Genomic DNA, 16,837 nt, shown 5'->3' on the forward strand with positions numbered 1-16,837 from the left:
GCTTAAGTGATTTTCCCAGGGTCCCACAGCTAGTAAGTATCAAAAACTGAACTTGATGTCCACTCTGACAACTACTTTTCTTATTACTGTGATTCAGAAAACTATCCACTATGTCACCATATGTCTCTATAGGATTCTCTTTTAAAGTAGCCTACAATCTACAAGATTTCTTTTAAATTAGCTTACAGTCAAAATGAAGGAAAATACAAATGACTGTGATCTAAGGGAGATATGTACAAAAATAGAGGTATAAGCAAAGTGTAAGAGAGAGTGAAATCCCATTCAGCAGGAGTAAAAAGCAGAGATTTTTACATTTTAAGAAGAGTTTTGTGGAAAAAATGGTACCCAAGTCAGGCTTTCAAAGGTGAGAGAGAAAACTTCACATAATTTAATTTTGCGTGTGCAGAGCAAACCTTTACTTTGTTTTCATCAGTTTAGAGGTGATAAGCACATTCTACCAATGCTGAGAAATTGTTATCGCCCTGGGGAAATTTTCTTATTGGCGGACCAATATCTCACTGTGCAAATAGTTCGTTTTATTTTCTAACTTTGGAAACTCTCCTCTCACAAAATTAATAAATCATGTTTCATTGTTTGATTTGATTTTATGTCATGGAACTGATTGAAAGTAAACGATTGACACCTGTGAATGAGAAAGGACAACTGAAGTTTACTGGTACTATACAAAATGGTCTTGATTGTGTCCATTTTCAAGGTTTCTATTTCTTAAATCAGTTCTTACAAAGAAATTATAAGGCTCCCCTGCAGTCAATTCCCCTCATTACTAAACACATAGCAAATCTATCTACTTACCTAGGAGACTATTCTAACAAAAAAGAAGTTCTGAAATACTAGTAAAAGAGAAAAATCCTAAAGTTTTCATTTTATTCATATTCATAAAAGTAAATTCTTTCTCTTCAATTGATAATTTCCAAGAACTACTCTTATTTTAATATTCAACTTACCTCCCCTTTTCACTTCAGGGAATGTTTTTGCAACCTTTTATGTGGAAAATAGACATGGGATTTGTGTAAAATTGTGTTTAAAAAAAAATTATTGGGGATGGAACCAAGATGGCAGATTAGAAGCATAGACCTGCTTGAGCTCTCGGCACAAAGACCCGCAAAGCCTTGTGAAAAATGATGCTAAACAAATTCTAGAGCAGCAGAAGCCACAAAGTGACAGTGCAAAACAGATTTCCAGCCCAAGACAACCTAGAAGGCTAACAGGAAAGGTCTGTTGCACCAGGGTCAGAGCAGAGCACAGCCCAGGATTGGCCACACCAGCACAGATGGGACTAGAGCTAGCTTCAGGGTGCTAAATCATGGTCAACTACATCAGTTTCCAGATTTCTCAATCCACAAATGCCAAACACATCTCCAAAAGTCAATGAGAAAGTTCTTTCATCTGGGCAAGAGGGGAGCATGATCAGGCCCCAACCACAGGTCCAGGGCACTGGCAGCCACAGACAGTCACCACATCAGTGGCCGCTTCTGGAGTTCTCAGCCTATAGATGGTGAAGGAATTGAATGGTTGAACTGGGCCTCAGTCCTGAGTGGTGCTGCTGAGGTGAGGAAGAGCACTGATGTGGTGGAGCTACTGGTGGCTGTGGAGAGGGACTCCTACTCACAGTTCCAGGGAAGAAAATAGTGCTTGCAGTTGCTGGCAGACCACAGTGTAGGCCAGGAGAGGAGGAAACACCTCTCCTTTGACTACACCACTTTGGAGGAACTGAGAACTTACAGGTCCCAAGAGCTATCTCAGACAACAGGTGCACTAAAGCTCTGAAGCCTGGGATAGTATACCTTCCAAGTGGCAAAGGAATCAAAAGTCAGGGAATTGGCTGGGAAAATGCCAAAAAAAGTGGAAAAATAAGATTATAGAAGGTTGCTTTCATGGCAAAAAGGTATTTTCTTCCATCCTTTAGAGTGGAGCTGATGGAAGCTAATGACTTTATCAGAAATCAAGAAATTATAAAACAAAACCAAAAGAATAAAAAAAAATATAAGACAATGTAAAATATCTCATGAAAAAACAACTGACCTGGAAAATAGATCCAGGAGAGGTAATTTAAAAATCATTGGTCTACCTGAAAGCAACAATCAAAAAAAGAGACTAGACATCATCTTACAAGAAATTATCAGGGAAAACTGCCCAGATATTCTAGAAACAGAGGATGAAATAAAAATGGAAAGAATTCACTGATCACCTACTGAAAGATAACACAAAATAAAAACTCAATAGAATATTGTAGCCAAGTTCCAGAGTTCCCAGGTCAAGGAGGAAATATTACAAACAGCGAGAAACAATTCAAGTATTGTGTAAATACAATCAGGATAACATAGGTTTTAGCAGTTTCGTCACTAAGGGATCTGAGTGGTTGGAATATGATATTCCAGAGGTGAAAGGAAGTAGGATTAAAACCAAGAATCATCTATCCAGCAAAACTGAGTATAACACATCAGGAGAAATCAAAAATGGAATTTCAATGAAGTTGAGGACTTCCAAGCAAGTATTCTTATTAATACTTGTTAATACCAGAGCAGAATAGAAAATCTGACATTCAAATACAAGAATCAAGAGAAACATAAAAAGGTAAACAGGAAAGAGAAGCCATAAGGAATTTATTAAAATTGAACTGCTTACATTCCTACATGGAAAGATGATGTCTGTAACTCATGAGACGTTTTCAGTATTAGGGTATTGAAGGGAATATGTGTGTGTGTGTGTATGTGTGTGTTTATGCTTACATAGGTGTATATGGATATGTATGTATGTGTATATTATATGTGTGTATGCATATGTGTAGGTATGTATATGCATGTATGTATGTATATACATGCATACATACACATATAAGTGCATCTACCTATATGTATATCTAAATACATGAATCTATACCTATATCTATATATCTATTTATCTATGTATGCATGTATGTATATATATATATATATGTATGTATGTGTGTATATATATATATGCACACACACACACACATAGACACAGGGCACAAGGTAAGCTGAACATGAAGGGAGAATACCTAAAAAATAAAATTTACTGTTGAGAGGAATGTTGAGTGGGGTAAGAGGAAGGGAGAAGTAAAAGGTGGCAAATCATCTTACATAAAAGAGGCAAGAAAGGGGAAGAGGGGGGAGATGAAAGGGAATAAGTGAGTCTTACTCTCTTGGAATTTGGCTTAAGGAGGGAATAGCACACACTCAGTTGGGTGTTGAAATCTATTTCTCCTGCAGAGAAGAAAGGAGAGGGAAGATAATAGAAGGGATAGCAAATTTTGGAAAGGGATAATCAGAAACAAACACTACTGTGGGAGTATAGGGTCAAGGGAGAGAATGGAATAAATGGAGGGCAGGACAAGACAGAGGGAAATGTGTTTAGTCTTTTGCAACATCACTGTTATGGAAGTGTTTTGCATGGGTACACGTGTGACTTATATTGAATTGCTTGTTTTCTCAATGAGGATGAGTGGGGAGGGAGGAAGGGAAAGAATATGGAACTCAAAGCTTTAAAACTGAATGTTAAAATTGTTTTTGTATGCAACTGAGAAATAAGATGTACAGGCAATGGGGTAAAGTAATTTATTTTACTCTACAGGAAAATTTATTTTACTCTACAGTGGAAGGAGATGGAAGAAAGGGGGATGACAGAAGACAGGACAGAGTGGAGGAAGGGTTGGATAAGGTGCATTCTCTCCTGGTGTGGGACGTGGGGAGAGATGGGGAGAAAATCTGGAATTCAAATTCTAGTGGAAATGAAAGTTGAAAACTGGAAAATAAATCAATTATATTAAAAAAGTGATGTAAACATTTCCAACATCCTTCCATCTTTATTATCAGAAGTTTTTAGACTGGTAGTAGGTGTATGTTGTCTTTTTGTGAATGTATGTGTGTGTGCATGTGTGCGTGCATGTGTGTGTGTGTGCACGTGTGTGTGTGTGTGTAAAGAGTCCTGTTAAGTTTTCTGACCATCGTTACTCATCCATTATAACTGTTCCAACAACATACAAAAGTGTCTATCTTACAATGTTAAAATTCTCAGTTCTTATGTATTCAGCAATTGTTTTCATTTTCAAATCCATCCATGCACTGCAGAAATTCCCTGAATTCTTGTGGGTACTCTAAACTAGAAAGTAAATCAATCCCAATTTTAGAGAAGTTGGGGAAGGATGAATGGAAATCAGATAATTTATAGTGAAGTTAATAGATCATAAAACACGAAATCAAATGCTATCTTTTAATATTTTGTTATCTCACTTGCTGAATTGCATATCCTCTGTAACAAAATATTCATTGTGACATTTTCATTTTATGTCTCAGTCCTAGCTACTGTGAAGAATTAAACACATGTATGGCAAGATATACACATATACATACACACATACATATACACACATATATATGTGTGTATGTATATGTATATTTTCTTTTGCTTTGCTTCAGTAACTAAAATAACAACAGCTGAAATGAGCTGAATTGTTTCCAGTGGTGGGATTGGTGGGTCCTACACAGAGAAATGTTTGTGTTATAGCTCCAACTAATGTGCTAATTTTTGCAATTTGTTTGAGTTTGTCACATTACAAATTTTCAACTGATGACAATCTACTACCCCATAATGGCATATGGTCACACAGATGCTCAGTCCAGACGTGACCTACAATTTTGGTGTCCATTGTTATGATGAGCTATGTCAGCATGAGCCAATTTCTTATGCTAACAGGGGATTAGGCTAAAATAACTTTCTCTGTGAAAGCATACAGCAAGTTCATATCTATTTTTTAATGTATATGTTGTCCTTCACAGTCATGTCTAAAAATAAGCAGTTTAGCTCACCCAAAAAAATTAAACCCTGTGAAGAACGGATAGTCCCTGATTTACATATGGTCTATGTTATAAAAGTTTGTTCATAAGTCAGCTGTTTGAAACTCAGACAAACTTGAATCATAGAATCTATGTTGGTAAGATTCCTACGATAGAACACAATACATATTTAGCATGAGACTAAAATCTTGGAAGTTTGCAATGAAAATAAAAGAAAACAATATTGTTGATGCAATAGTTATTAAAAATAACTGAAAAATCAAGAAATGTATGTACACACATATGCAATATATACATATAGACATTATACGTGTATATATATAGAGGTTATATGCGTATATATAGATATTATATGTGTGTATATATATATAGACATTGTATGTGTATATATACAGACATTATATGTGTATATATGTGTGTGTGTGTGTGTGTGTGTGTTTTAATGTCTGTTTCTGGTATTTGAAAAAAAATGTTTGTAGCTGGAGGGAGACTTTTTTATCGCATGCCTTTGTGAGTTAAGTTTTTGTTTTTGAGATTGAGATTTCCTATTTCAACCATTTTAGAAGTACAATGGCCAGTCACAGGACCAATACAACTACTGCTTACCATCAAAATGTTGATTTATTCTGTTTCAGACCTGAAGGTTTACCTCTGCTTTGGTAAACCAGTGACTCCCTACTTCTGTGGCCTCAGCATATTGGTTTCATTCAGTGTTAGCCCTACTGCAAGCTCATAAGTCCTGTGATCAAGCAATCCACCAATTTTAACGTCCCTAAGTAGCAGAGACTGTACTCATGTAATACCAAGCCTGAATATTTTGAGTATCCTAAGAGATTTCTGAGAATTTTTCAGGGTGTTAAAAGTTGAAAACAAAATATTATGAGATCTGTATCAGTTGTCTGTAGCAACAAGTTACTATCAAGTAAATGAATGGAATATTTCCAATGAAATTTAAAAATGTCCATTTCCAAGTTAGGAATGTGTGATTTGTATTCCTGTTATGCTGCCTGGCTATTAGATTGGCTTTTTTTAGCTTAGAAATGAGAAAGAGAAGGTATAGCATGAAATATAAGGAGAAGGAAGTCAGAAAGCTAGGCAGACATTGGAAAAGAGTAAATAGAAGGAAGGGGGTTAAAATCATGATAAAGATACCAACGAATACAGAGTTAGCTGACAATGAGGGAGTAAATTAGGAGTATAAGTCCTTCAAGAGAAATGATGGAGAGGAAGAGGAAATTGTGAAGTGTTTATGTCAGAAAGTAGGACACGAATCTCAATGGTTAATAATGGGCATGTCTATGTCAAAGATGTGAAGACTTTCTCCAATGGACTGGATAGATGAGAACAGTTTTTTCCAACAGCCATGAAAACCACTAAAGCACATACTCCTGAGCTGTTACAACTTGGTCAGACATCAAAGACCCCAACGTCATCTACTGCTTCCTGAACCATCACCAATCCTTCTGACTTTTGTCTTTCCACATGACTTTGAAGACACTGGAAGAGAATGAAGCTGATGATTTTGTGTAACTCTGCCTCACTTAAATCCAATTCTCACTTGAGTGTCAAGACCTCACCCCCTTTGTCACTGATGTCACTGATCCCTTTTGAAAATGAAGAACCAACACCAACACCAACGATAACAGCTCAGATAGTTCCTGACACTTAAACAAAAAGCAGTACTGTTCATTCCACACCAATTGTTAGTTGCTTCATGATTAAGTTTCTTGGAGATAAATTATTTTAAATACTGGTTAGTTCAGGCCATTAAGTAAATAAAACATACAAATTTTATCACATTTTAGATAACAATGACCTTGGTAGAGAGTTCAGGCTCAATATTTGCCTCACTTTATCATTACACATAGATTCTAAAGCAAGTTTAGTAGGAAATTGTTTTCTACAAGTAAGTGAGGAAGAATAAGGACAACTCTACAGTGCAAATAATACCGAGTTGATATGAATTATTTTAATTTTCATGAAGTCACTTAACATTGAAAAAACTGAAAATTGAAGATTTTAAAGTATAAGTATTAAACTCACTGTCTGTGAGACATATATGTCTGTAAATTTTCCAAGTGCAGTGGAACCATCTTAAAATATAATTGGGAAACGTTCAACAAAATACAAATACAATGTCATATAGATATTGTTAATTTGTGTATTTCTAATTTAATACCTGTTAAGAAAGTTCTATTTCTATTTAAGTTTGACATTATTGATTTAAAGCACAAACTCTAACGTCCAGCACTGATATCTTGTAAACATATTACATGGAGGCCAAAGCAGGTGGCTAGACAGAAGAACAAACTAATAACTAACAGTATAAAAGAAATTTATTTATCAAACATTTCAATTTTAGGGATTTCAAATAATACATAAAAATTCTACTAATAAATGACTATCCGTGGAAATCTCTCCCATAAATATACCTACACCAATAACTTAATTTTGAAATGAACAACCAGTATTTCATTGACAATTTCATGAGATCAACAAAAATCTTAGTAGAAAATAATTTCTCTAAGTAGTTACAAAACTTCAGAGGGGAAGCAAATCATAAAGAGCTATAATGGAGGAAGCTATAATGCTATTGTTATTCTGAACCACACTAGTATTCCCTAATACAAAAGCAAAAGGCATGAAGCCACATGTGGATAGGGTGGTACTGAGAAATGTATAAATGTGTCATGGTGGCCCTAGTCCTCTAGGTTTAATGATTATAAGATCATTGAATCACTGAATTCATTTTAATTCAACTAGCATTCATTAAGAAGTTAGAGTTGAATAGTTTATGTTGGAGAGGGACTTCTAGGAGTCAAGATGGTGGAATAAGCAGTAAATCATCGTAACTCTCTCATATTCACCTCAAACAACCATAATATAACACCACAAAACAAACCCTGGAATAACAAAACCAGAAAAATACAGAGTGAAACAAGCTTTGAGTCCAAGAAACTTGGAAGATCATCAGGAAAGGTCTGCCCCAGTCAGATAAAAGGGGAGTGTAATCTAGGAAGAGAAGTGGTGCAGAAACCCAACAGCAAGCCCCACTTCAAGAAAATAGTGGGACATCCTGAGACCTAGTGATCTGGGGCAGGCAAATGCCAACAACAAGATCCCCCATGTGTGTCATCATGATAAGGGGAATGAACAGATTCCAGCTCTGAAAACCACCACATGCTTCAGTGTAACCTCTGGGAGATGTAGAAACATACCACTGGCCTGAACACACACCTGACATCATCACTAGGATCCTGAATCAGGACAAGGCAATTTGCCAGAACCTATCTCCTTTAACAGCACCAGCCACACCTCATCAAATCCCTTCAGCTTAGCACCAGACATGAGGTTATCCCATGGGCCTCATGGCAACGTAGTGCAGCATCAGGTAAACAGCAAGAGTCTGCAGCCCCTGGCACAAGAAGTCTGAGACAGTGCTCCTTCCACTATGAGAGCAGAGCTCAATTGTAAAAGAAAGGAAAAAGGCACAAAATGATAAGCAATAATCAAGAACAACAAAAAAATCCCAGGAAAAGTAATTATGGTGAGAGAAAACCAAGGTACAAACAGAGAAGAGGACAACATTGTCAAAATTGTCACCTATTGGCAATGCCCCAAACTAAAACAGGAAGTCATCTCAAACCCAGAAAAAAACTCATGGAAGAGCTCAAAAAGGGAATTAAAATCACATGTGAGAGGTAGAAGAAAAACTGAGAAAAGAAATGGAAAGATGTAAGAGAATTCTGAAAAAAAAAAGAATCAACTGCTTAGAAAAAGAAACAGCTTCATAAAAATTACAATGGGGATGTGGAGGTGGAGGTAGAGACAAGGTAGTAGAGAGAAACCAGACAGCTGCCTGAGCTCTCCCCAGTTTCCCTCAGAACCAACACTAAATCAAGCCTCTGAACAGATTGTGGAGCAATAGAATCTACAAAAAGATAAAGGGAGACAATTTTCCAGGTTAAGATAATTTTGAAGGAGTTCAGGAAGTGTGTCTTACTTCAGTAAATGAGAACACAGCTCAGTGCATACAATGTCCTGTCAAGGAAGCAGGGAGACTTTAGTCATAGCACAGATCAGCCAATAAGGTTCCTTGACCCTGGATCTGAAGGCCAGCTGTCAAGGGTCCAGCTCCAGACCAGAAGGGAAATTGCCAGCCCCAGAAAACAGGCAAACACAGAGGCAACTAAGCTAGGTCACCCCAGTGCTGTTAGTAAGCTGCCAACACCTCAGATTTCAGTGCACAAAGCCAGTGACAAGGACTCTGGCCCCTAGAACAAGGAGGGTTCAGCTTTGAAAGTCACAAAATAGACAACAAAATAAAATAAAAATGAGCAAGAAGCAAAAAAGAACTTTGATGATAGAAAATTACTATGGTCACAGGGAAGACCAAAACAAACTCAGAAGAGGACAACAGTGTCATGATGTTTACATGTGAAACCTCAAAAGGGAATTTGAATTGGTCTCAGACTTAAAAAGTCTTCTTGGAAGTGCTCAAAACAGATTTTAAAAGTCAAATAAAAGAGGAAAAAGAAAAATAATGGAAAAGGAAATAAAAAAGCTACCTGAAGGAAATAATTCCTTAAAAATTAGAATTAAGCAAGTGGAAGCTAGTGACATTAAGAGACACAAAAAATCAGTCAAATAAAATCAAAAGGAACGAAAAAAGAAGAAAATGTAAAATGTCTCATTTGAAAAGCAACCAACCTGAAAAATAGGTCGAGGAGAGATAATTTAAGAAATATCAAAATACTTGAAAGTCATTATTTAAAAATCAACCTGGACAGCATCTTTCAAGAAATTATCAAGGAAAATTGCCCTGATATTCCAGAAGCAGAGAATAAAATTTTCATCAAAAGAATCCACCAGTCACCTGAAACAGATCCGAAAATGAAAACATCAAGGAATATTGTAGGTAAATTCCAGAATTATCAGGTCAATGAGAAAATACTCCAAACAGCCAAAAAAAAAAAAAAAAAACCCAAAACAATACAAATGAATGAAACAGGGGACTTCCAATCATTCCTGATGAAAAGATCAGAGATGAATAGAAAATACAATCTCCAAATACAGGACTCTTGAGATAAAGCAAAAGCAAAAAACAAAACAAAACAAAACAAAAACAAAACAAAACAAAACAAAAACCCAAAATAGACATAATTAAAAGAGACATGGAAGGAAACTACAACTTGCTAAAAGGTACTGTAAACAGTGAAGTAATATCACTACTAAACATGTATGCACCAAGTGGTATAGAATCCAAATTCTCAGAGGAGAAGTAAAGTGAATTATAGGAAGAAATAGATAGCAAAGCACTACTAGTGGGGGAACCTCAACCTCCCTCTCTCATAAATAGGTAAATCTAATAACAAAATTTAAAAAAATACATAATTTCAGGAGATAATTAGAATTTTGGAAAAAATTAGGTAATAGTAGACTTCAGGAGAAAATTGAATGGGGATAGAAAAGAATATATCTTTTTCTCATAGACACATGGCACCTACAAATAATTGACCATATATTAGGGAAGAAAAACCTCACAATTCAATGAAGAAAGGTAAACATATTAACATATCCTTTTCACATAATGGTGTAATAAAAATTGTATGTAATAAAGGACCATAGAAGGAGACTAAAAACAATCTGGAAACAAAATGATCTAATCCTAAAGAATTAGTAGGTCAAATAAGAAATTATGGAAACAAACAATAATTTCATCAAAGAGAATGACAATGAGACAACATATAAAACTTATGGCATACAGCCAAAGCAGATCTTAGGGGAAATTTTGTTTCTCTAAGTACTTATGTGAATAAAATTAATAATGAGATGATTAATGAATTTGACATACAACTAAAAATGCTAGAATAATATTAAGGTCCCCAGTTAAGTACCAAATTAGAAATACTGAATATCAAAGGAGAGATTAATAAAATTGAAATTAAGAAAACTATTGAGCTAATCAATAAAATTAAAACTTGGCTTTATAAAATAAAAAGATAGATAACCCCTTGGTTAATTTGTTAAAAGAAAGAAAGAAAACAAAACCAAATTACCAGTGTCAAAAAAGAAAAGGGTGAATTCACCATCAAGGAAGAGGAAATTAAAACAATAATTAGAAGCTATTTTGCCCAACTGTATGCCAAAAAAAATCTGAAAATTTTAGTGAGGTGGATGAATATTTCCAAAAATACAAATTTCCCTGATTAACAGAAGAAAAAATAAAATACTTAAATAACCCCTTTTCAGAAAAAGAAACTGAACTGATCATAAATGAACTCCCTAGGAAAAAATCTCCAGGGTCAGATGGATTACAAATGAATTTAACCAAAACACTGAAAGAACAATTAAACCATTTGAAAAAAAAATGAAAAAGGAGTCCTGTCTAATTCTTTTTATGACATAAATGTGTTGTTGACAAGTAAACCAGCAAGAGTCAAACAGAAAGAAAATTATGCAGTAATTTCTCTAATGAATATTGATGCAATTTTTTTTAAATAAGGAAAAGGGATTACAGTAATTTATCACCAGGTAACTCACTATAACCAGGTTGGATTTACATCAAGAATGCAGGAATAAGTCAATATTAGGAAAATTTTCAGCATAATTGATCATAAAAATAACAAAATGAAAGAAATCATATAATTATCTCAATAGATGAAGAAAAAGATTTTGACATAACACTGCACCCATTCTTACTAAAAACATGAGGGAGTATAGAAATAAATGAAGTTTTCCTTAAAATGATGAGTAGTATCTATCTAAAATAATCAACAAGTATACCAAGTAGTGGGGATAAGCTAGAAGCTTTCCCAGTATGATTAGGGGTAAAGAAATGATGCCCATTATTACCCATATTATTTAATATTATACCAGAAATGCTACCTTTAGCAATACGAGAAGAAAAAGAAATTGGAGGAATAAGAATAGACAATGAGGAAACAAAACCACCACTTTTTGCTGCTGACATGGAAATATACTTAGAGAATCCTAAAAGCAAAGTTGCAGGATATAAAATAAATCCACATAAATCACTGACATTTCTATACACTAAAATCCAGGGCCAGCAGCAAGAGAAAAAGAATTTTCATTTAAAATTAACTGTAAACTATATAAAAATTTTGGGAGTCTGTCGGCCAAGAAAAATCCAAGAACTATATGAACAGGTGTACAAAGTAGTATATGTCCAACAGCAGAGGGATTTTAACCTTTTTTGCGAGGGGTCCTTGATCTCTTATGAATGGAGTCTGGTGAAACTCTTGAATGCCTTTTCAGAATAATTTGGAATCATGAAGACCTGGAAGATCCAAGCTCAGACAATATCCTTGTGACCCAGAGCAAGACATTATCTGCTTAAGTTTTGTCATGTGTAGAGTGGAGTAACAATCCCACCTCCCTCAAAGGGTTCTTGTGAGGATCAAATGAGATATTTGTACAGTGTTTAGCACAGTGCTAGACGAATAGTAGTCTCAGCATGTTATTTATGTTATTATTATTCAGTCTGTTTCCTCTTTTGAAAAGTGGGGATAATAGCACCTACTTCCCACAGGTGAAGATCAAATGAAGTAATAATTGCATAGCACCCAATACAGTGCCTGGCACATAGCAAGTGTAATATAAATGGTATTATTATTCTTATTATTATTCAGCCTGTTTCCTGAAATAAAAACAAAACAAAACATAACAACAACAACACCTACCTTCCAGGGTTGTTGTTAGGATTAAGTGATATAATACATGCAAATTACTTTGAAAACTTTTAGGAGTTATATAAATGCTAGTCAAGCTGTTATTATACAGTGCATAGGGTCATTAAAGAAAACAACTGGTCAGATTCCTTTAGCCTCCACCGCACCTAGCTCCTCTGCCACCTGCTCTTCTGCCACCTCGGGCCGACTAACCGGGGTGGCTCCTCCGGCTAGGCAGTAGGTGGCTGAACCGGGGCAGAAGTTGAGGGAAAGGCGTCATAACCATCGAATTCCCTTCATGCGGAGCATGGGGTCTGCCCACTGCGTCCATGCCCTTTAAGAGAACGTCCAATACAATGGCTGCACCAAAGGCACAATCGTAGCTTGTATTTCACAGGACTTTGTCTTCCTGGAAATCACCTTTGGTATAAAGCTGGAAATGTCCTGCCTTTAAATTCCATCTCTTCGTTTTCCGTTTTTTTGCACTTTAGAGGAACACCAAGAAACCACAAACAACTTTAGCAACGGTGAATTTTAACTTGTTTCCTTGATGAAAGCTTTACTGCTAAGGATATTCTGGACCAGAAAAATTAATGACATTTCTTCTGATGATGATAAAGATGCCTTCTATGTCGCTGACCTTGGTGACATCCTAAAGAGACATCTGAGATGCTATAAAGTTCTTCCTCCAATAACTCCTTTTTATGCTGTTAAATGAAATGACAGAAGAGCTATAGTGAAGACACTTGTTGCTTTAGGAGCAGGATTCAATTGTGCTAGCAAGACTGAAACACAATTAGTACAAAGTCTTGGGATGCCCCCAGAGAGGATAGTCTATGCAAATCCATGCAAGTGTCACAAATTAAGTATATTGCCAGCTATGGAGTACAAATCATGACTTTTGATAGTTAAGTAGAACTAATGAAAGTTGCCAGAGCTCATCCAAAAGCAAAGCTGGTTTTGAGGATTGCCACTGATGACTCCAAAGTTGTCTATGATCTAAGTGTTAAATTTGGTGCCACTCGAAATTTGTAGACTACTCCTTGAGCAAGCAAAGGAACTGAACATTGATGTAATTGGAGTCAGTTTCCATGTGGGAAGTGGTTGTACCGATCCAGAAACTGTCCAAGAAATTTCTGATGCTTGATGTGTCTTTGACATGGGGGTGGTTTGGTTTCTTCTTGATATTGGTGGTGGCTTTCCTGGTTCTGAAGTTTGAAGAGCTCTCAAGTGTAACCAATCCAGCATTGGACAAGTATTTTCCTTCTAACTCTGGAGTGAGAATCATAACTGAACCAGGCAGATACTATGTGACATCAACTTTCATGCTTGCAGTTAATATCATTGCCAAAAAACTTGTATTGAAGAAACAGGCAGATTCTGATGATGAAGATGATGCAAATGACCAAACAAAGGTGTTTTTTTTTCATGTACTATGTAAATGACTAAGTATATGGATCATTTAATTGTATCCTGTTTGATCATGCTCATGCTAAACCTATTCTATAAAAGAGACCTAAACTAGTTAAGAAATATTACTCTTGCAGCATGTGAGAACCAACATGTGATGGCCCTGATTGAATTGTTGAATTCTGTGATTTACTAGAAATGCATGTGGGAGATTGGATGCTCTTTGAAAACATGTGTGCTTATACTGTTGCTGCTGCTTCTACTTTCAATGGATTCTAGACACCTACGATCTTTTATGTGATATCTGGGCCAAAGTAGAGGATCAGGATATCAACACTTTGCCATCATCTTGTGCTTGGGAAAGTGGAATGGAACATCACTCAACAACTTGTACTTCAGCTACTATTAATGTATAGATGCTGTTTCTAGCCATTAATTGCAAGTTTAGATTGAATTAGAGCATTTTGGGGGACCATTAACCTAATTCCTGCTAGAGTTAAATATGTTTTAAGAATAGGGTTGGCACAAATGCAACAATATGGAAGACTAAGAGATGGGGTCACACTTGTCTGTGTTCCTATGGAAACTATTTGAATATTTGTTTTATATGGATCTTTATTCACTTTTCAAATATGCTTCTAAAGATTGCCCCTCAGCTGCTAAGCATGCATTTGCAGCTCGTAAAATGGCAGAATGAGATTGAGCTTAGTGTTGTGACCTGTTTTAAAATAAAAGTATATTGAAATAATTAGATATTGGAAAATTCTGCGGTCATTCAGAACTGGTTTGCATATAATACCATTAAGACAAGTAACCATAAATACATAGAGTGAATTCAATTTCTTCAATTAAAGGTTTCAGCCAAGGATTTCTTCTACTTGGGGGCAAGGGATAATGGAGGTGTATATATATTTTGAATTCCCATTGTAATGTCTCTCAAGATCCTAGGCATTTCTAGTTACTATTTTAAGGTCCTGTACTTAAGAAGCAAAAATTGTCAGAATGAGTTCAATTTCTGTCGTGCCTTTTTGTAAGTAATGACTAGGAAAAGGACAGACATAATTGTGATGCTAAAACTTCAATACTTTTCTGAGGCCAAACAGTCATTGTAACTATAAAGGTCAAAGTGATGACCTAAGCCTGCTGTTATGGCCATTCCTTGGCTATAATCTAAAGGCTACATCCTTGCATACTTAATTGTTGAGGTAATGGGACATTTTTGTTTAGTTGAGAAGATAATTTGAGTCAAAGCAAAAAGATGCATGATGGCTTAAGTCCTTAAACTCTTATTTCTTCGCCTCCTCTATTCTCCTCGTCTTTGTCTAGTGGGACAAGGTATAGTTGCAAATTGAATTAGAAATGTAAAATATTTGTCAATAGTGACAACTCAGTAAATTGGGAACTCAACAACAACAACAAAAAAAAAACCAAAAAAAAGCCAAAAAAGTAACTGAACACAGTTTTCAGAATACATTAAAAACAAAAACAAAAAGTTCGTAGCCCCAGGTTTTTAAGTCCTGCCCTACAGAGATCTTTGAAGTGCCAAAGGGTCTTAGTCAAGGCCCCCAGGCTCTACTCAAGCTATAGGCCTACTGTCTGGTGGGGTGGAAAGAATAAGGAAGCTGCAGGAGGTGGTAGGGCTCCAGTTTCCCAGAGCTGGTTCCTCCCGTAACACCTTACTCCTCTGTACTACAGAACATCAAGGCAATTGGGACTACGCTTGGGGCCGCGCTTGGGGCCTCTGGGCTCACACACCACCTTCTCTGTTGCTCTTGGGATACCTTGACCAGAGAAGAGTGGAAGCCCCTAGGGCAGTATCCCTAACCCAACCTGACATCTGTTCTCCCAGCTCGGGTCTCACCATTGCTTCCAGGTACCAACCTTCTAACTCTTTTTGGAAGAAAAAATAAATCTTTATAGGTGGGATAGTACAAAGACTGGAGTATTGATGATTGGAAAAAATAATTACATTCATGAAACTGTCATGTTTTTATTCAAGGTTGTACTAAAACCATTTTCAGAAGAAGTCCCACTAAGCTTATAACATCCGTTTATCTTCATCAGAATGCAAAACATCTATTCCTCAAAAAAAAAAAAAATTAATCTTGGGCATTTTTTTTTCTGACAGCAGGCCTGGAAGTTTGTTCCCACTGGGTAAAGAAGAAGTAATAAACCTGATAAATATACTGATATGTTGAGAATTTGAATTTTCTTGAATCACAGAAATTCACAGACAGAGATGACATACTATAATATGACCTTGCACCATAACAGATGACATGTGAAATTAAAGATTTTATCCAGGTAATGGAGATACGTTTCAATTATCTGAGAATTTTCCTGATTTAAATGCTACTAAAAATATGTAACACTGATTCTTTTTTTGTATTTCAGTGAAGACTAAGAGAGCCTTCTTAGAATAATACTTTTAAAATCAATAAAATAAAGTACATCACATAAAAAATTGAAACTAAGGTAAAAATGTTGTTTTTTTTTTCCTAATCCAAGACCATGGATTCCTTGATATCCATGCTCTCCTTGGGTTTCCACATACCTCCAGCTTAAGAGTCCCAAACCTAGGCTGTAACCATAGCTCTATTTAATATCCAGGATTCACAGTATACTTAATACACAAAGAATTAAATATGTTAAAACTTGTGAATTTAAAATACAATTACATTAAGAAATTGTGGCCAGAGAATATTTGAATATTTGTAAGATTTACTGTATAAAGGAATGAATTATTTTTCCAATGAATTACCATACCCTTATGGGTTGACTAAAATGGATCCTTGTTTATATGTCAAATTGGCCATTAGGAGTAGTGTTACGCTGGCATATAACCAGCAGTATAGTATAAATATCAGCATTTGTTCATTATGAAGTAACTTAAATTTA

General features: G+C 35.7%; 1 pseudogene; it reads left to right on the top strand.

Moving 5' to 3' along the window:
- The first annotated feature begins 612 nt into the window (after positions 1 to 612).
- On the top strand, positions 613 to 14,375 carry LOC140502638 (ornithine decarboxylase pseudogene; annotated as a pseudogene).
- Positions 14,376 to 16,837: the final 2,462 nt, after the last annotated feature.

The sequence above is a fragment of the Notamacropus eugenii genome, chromosome 4, assembly GCF_028372415.1.
Source record: "Notamacropus eugenii isolate mMacEug1 chromosome 4, mMacEug1.pri_v2, whole genome shotgun sequence".
Lineage (NCBI taxonomy): Eukaryota > Metazoa > Chordata > Mammalia > Diprotodontia > Macropodidae > Notamacropus > Notamacropus eugenii.